Source organism: Acanthochromis polyacanthus, chromosome 5, assembly GCF_021347895.1.
Source record: "Acanthochromis polyacanthus isolate Apoly-LR-REF ecotype Palm Island chromosome 5, KAUST_Apoly_ChrSc, whole genome shotgun sequence".
Classification (NCBI taxonomy): Eukaryota; Metazoa; Chordata; class Actinopteri; family Pomacentridae; genus Acanthochromis; species Acanthochromis polyacanthus.
In genome coordinates this window covers 43,492,523-43,497,132 of record NC_067117.1, presented here as the reverse complement: position 1 = coordinate 43,497,132, position 4,610 = coordinate 43,492,523, and the positions used below count along the sequence as shown (strand labels likewise).

The window sequence follows — 4,610 nt, the reverse complement described above, 5'->3', positions numbered from 1 at the left end:
GATATTATTTTATCTCCAGTTGCATTATCTCCTTGCATTAGTTTCAGACTTACGTCAGACTTATTTAGTTTGTCACGTGCTAAGTAGCAAGCCCATTAGAAAAGTGACGTTTAACAAAACATTTAAACGATGCCATTCCTTTTAGAATTAGACTGATTCAAAATATTCAGAATAATCTACTGGAATTGGAGGAGACGCTAGAGGCGTGGAGGTTTGCCCTGGAAAGGAGAGAAATGAAGGTTAGCCGCAGCAAGACGGAGTATCTGTGTGTGAATGAGAGGGACCCAAGTGGAAGAGTGAGGTTACAGGGAGAAGAGATCAAGAAGGTGGAGGATTTTAAGTACTTAGGGTCAACAGTCCAGAGCAATGGAGAGTGTGGAAAAGAGGTGAAGAAGCGTGTACAGGCAGGCTGGAACGGCTGGAGAAAAGTGTCAGGTGTGATGTGTGATAGAAGAGTTTCAGCTAAAATGAAAGGTTTACAAAACTATTAATTCAAATGGATTGGATAGTATAGTTCAATTATCTATCTCTGTTACAGAGAATAGAGCACGTGTTTGCTGCAAACAGCCGCGTCATTGCCACATGGTTTCCACCATCATCCACAAACCCCATGGATCACCTGCTGGTAATTTGTTAAAAAGTTTTGCTTTTGTAGTGGAGTTTGAGCATTTCATATTCAGTTATTGATATCTTTTTACAGGACAATGCAGCCAGTCTCCAGTGGGTTCTGCTTCCAGTATTTGTACCTGGACACTGGATACTCTGTAAATACATTTATATCTTCCTCTATTATGACCTTACACAACAAAGCTGCTCATTGCTGATTTACATTTTTTGGTATATTAAATGCAGCTTTGTTAGTATTTCTGTAACATTCCATAACTTTATGTGTTTGGTTATATTTGAACACATTTAACAGATACTGAGGCCACAGGCTAGAGAGATTTTCTTTCTAGATCCCCTCTGTGGCAGCGGCTGGAGAGATGAGAGTAGAGTCCATCTAGTCAGGTTTTTAGGACACCTTCCAAGATCCTTCCTGGACAGTGGTAGTTCTGTTTTAAACCACTTGTCCTTTGTTTGTTTAATAAATGCTTCTGTTTTTATTTGAATGCATTAAGATGTTCCAAACAAACAAAAACAAACAACAAAAGTGAGTGTTTGTGAGGGATAGAAGTAATTGTTACATTATTCTTATTTATTTTTACATTATTCCACGCAGATGGAAACAGAACCATATGTTTTGTTTGTTTAAGCCCATTACAAAAACCTTTGATTTGAAGTTCCAGCCTCTTCCAACTTTGTTCCAAGTGTTGCTTTAAAATGGTTTATTGTACTTTTATTTCCTCTTTGAGCACATTGCTCACATCTCCTGGCCCTTGGAGGCAGCTTGGTGTGAATGATGTTCAGGTGAGACATTACTACAGTGCATTTGCTAACATTTGCTATTTCCTTGCCATTCTTTTATTAAAACACTGCAAAGATACTCCACCAACTGTGGCGTGTTTGTTTTGATGGTAAGAACTACTCAGTATGTTATATCGATGACATCTATAAAATGTTTTTTCTGCATTTAAAAATAATGAACACAAAGTGGCTCTAGAGAAACTTCAAGAGAAGATTATATCGATGGAAGACAGGAGCAGAAGGAATAACCTCCGAATAATCAACTTGAAGGAAGAAGTGGAAAAGGGACATGCCTTGTCTTCCCTGATGAGCTGCCTTCCTAAATGGTTCCCGGAGCTAACCTTCAACCCCCCGGAGCTCTCACGCGCGCACACCGCGTTGGTCCTCCACGGAAGACTCCAGCTGCTCCTCCACGGGCTTTGATACTGAACTGTCTCCGCTTCGCTGACAGGGACCGGATTTTGGGACTTGCCAGGAAAACACCGGTGATTGTGGATGGTCAATCAGTCCGTTTCACTGCCGATTACAGTGATGCCACGGCCCGCCGAAGACGTCCGTGTTTCCCAATAATGAACCGGGCCCGCACCTTGGGATTCGAAGTTTTCCTGCTGTATCCCGCAGTTATAAAATTGTCTCGTGGGTCTGATCAGCGTCTATTCCATGATCCAAGCGAGGCTCTTAAGTATATTGACTCCGTACATCCCCATGGCCCCACCGTTGAGTCAACGTAACTGCAGTGGCTGTCGTCCTGCTGTCACGCCGGTTTGTTTACTTCCGCATATACGGAATGACGCACTACTTAGCGCTTGACGTAAATCTACGGAGGAGACTTGTTCGAGGTATGCCTGGTTTTGCCTATGGGAGACGCCAGTGTTTACAAATAGTGACGTCACGAAGTCACGTGATTACGGCGCTGGTTGGCAAGAGGAACCAGAGGAACAATGGCTGATGATAGCAATGCGAACTATCCTTTCATGAAATTGTCCGATTATGTTCAATCCTTATCACCTGAGGCCCGACAAATATACGTGAGTAAGCTGAGATATCAGAGAAACAGTAAAACCTTGCCAGATCCCTACAATTTGAAGACTGGGCGGGTTGACGATCCTTCATTCTGGCCGGACATTTCCTTCACCGACATTTATTTTTAATTGATTGACACCGCTGGGCAGTTCACCCACCCAAAAATATATAATTATGAATTAAAAATAATATATCTTCTGTTAATCTTCAACAAGATGTCAAAGAAACGTCAAGAAGTTGCTGTATTTTTTGTCTGCAGTATGGCTTCTATGTAACAGTAACAGACGCACAGCATTGGTGATCGAAAATAGGACAATTCTAAAAAAACGATCGCTAGACGCATACAGAAACAAATGTGGTTACAGATAGGAGGCTGCTGGCTTAAGGAGATGTTACTGAATATGCTTCATTCGACTTTAGTAAACTTTCATCGCCTAAAAACCGATCGGTAACACATGACAACACTGAACCAAACCCAAAGTGTAGAGATCGCTTCACGCGAAGGATGCGACACTAAATCAATATCTTTTGGTAAATACGCTCAAAGTTAGACATACTAAACATGCTAAACTGTTGAATAGTTTACCTGAAGAAAAGTGGGAGCCACAAACACGATCTCTGCTGCTTACTGGGGTACAATTTTTCCTGTTGATGGCTGAAGCCACCGCCATCTTCTCCCTCCTGACATCGGTATTCGGTGAAATTTCAAGCCTGATCCCTTCTTGTCACATATGTTTTATGTTGTTGAGATGAAGATAGTTAAAGAAGACCGCAGAGACAGGACGTGCTTAAGGCTGGCTTTCCTTTTTACTGTGTGTTCTTGCTCTAACTTCATAACAGGTGACATACCAGTAATACATGTGGTAGCGCTCCTAGCGGAGACTATTATAACTACACATGACATCTCCTTTTTTTTTTTTTTAAACTTAATGAAACATGCTTTCAAACCAAACACTTATTGTCTAAAGTGAAACAATGTAAACAACATTTTTCTCAGCATGTCTTAGTTGACATTTACTATAAGTATCTTTTAGGTGTTTTTATCACCCTGCCATAGCGAGATGTTTTAGCTGCTGGACCCTTGTTATTTGGTGTAAAAGTCTGTGACGTCGCAGCTGGAACAGTGTTACTGTCTTCTGTGTGTCTGACTTCAGCAGTAGATGTTTCAGAGTCTATAAGGTCACCTTCAGCTGCTTCTTCCTTGCACTTAAGCAAATGTCTCCTATTTCTCCTGAAGACACCGCCTTGAGGTGTGCGAACGACATAAGAGCGTGGCAGGTTGTGGTCACTTTGAACAACTGCTGGTTGCCATGTTGTGCCAACTCTGACTCGAATCGCTTCTCCTTGGTCCAATCCAGGAAGGTGCTTTGCTCCTCGGTCGTAGTAGTGCTTTTGTTTCTCTTGTCTTTTCTTAAGTTTTGTATGAATGTCTTTGTGTAACTCAGGTTGAAGTAATTGAGCGCTCGTTGGTAGTTTGGTTTTCAGACGTCTACCCATTAGTAGTTGAGCAGGTGACAGCTTCACTCCATCCAGTGGTGCGTTTCTGTATTCAAGAAGTGCAATGTATGGGTCACCTTGACTTTCCCTTGCCTTTTTGAGCAGATTCTTCACCGACTGAATAGCTCTTTCACTTTGTCCATTAGATTGTGGGAACCCAGGACTTGAAGTGATGTGTCTAAACTCCCAGGTTTCTGCGAAATGTGCAAACTCTTCACTTGCAAATTGGGGTCCATTATCAGACATTAATGTATCTGGGATTCCATGACGAGCGAACATGGACTTGAGAGCGGTGATCACTTGTTTGCTTGATGTCTGTGGGAGTCTTGCTATTTCTGGATATTTTGAATAGTAATCCACACATATCAAATATTCGTCCTGATCAAAATGAAACAAATCTAGTCCAACTTTTGCCCATGCTCTGTCTGGTATTTCATGACACATAAGTGGTTCTTTGACATTGTTACGCTTGTATGAGTTGCAGACAGAACATTTCATTACAGTGTCCTCAATTTGCTTTGACATCCCTGGCCAAAATAGGATATCTCTCGCTCTTTCTTTACACTTGACGATGCCCAAATGAGCTTCATGTATCTTTAATAGCATCTCAGCTTGCATGCTTTGAGGAACAATCAACTTGTCGTTTTTAAACAACAGTCCTTCAGAGTATGTGATTTCTTCTTTGA

General features: G+C 41.6%; 1 long non-coding RNA gene across 1 annotated transcript; it reads left to right on the top strand.

Moving 5' to 3' along the window:
- The first annotated feature begins 441 nt into the window (after positions 1 to 441).
- On the top strand, positions 442 to 1,408 carry LOC127534025 (uncharacterized). Its single transcript, XR_007941943.1, has 3 exons — positions 442 to 625; positions 701 to 764; positions 920 to 1,408. It is a non-coding gene; the product is annotated as an uncharacterized LOC127534025 (long non-coding RNA).
- The last annotated feature ends 3,202 nt before the right edge of the window (positions 1,409 to 4,610 follow it).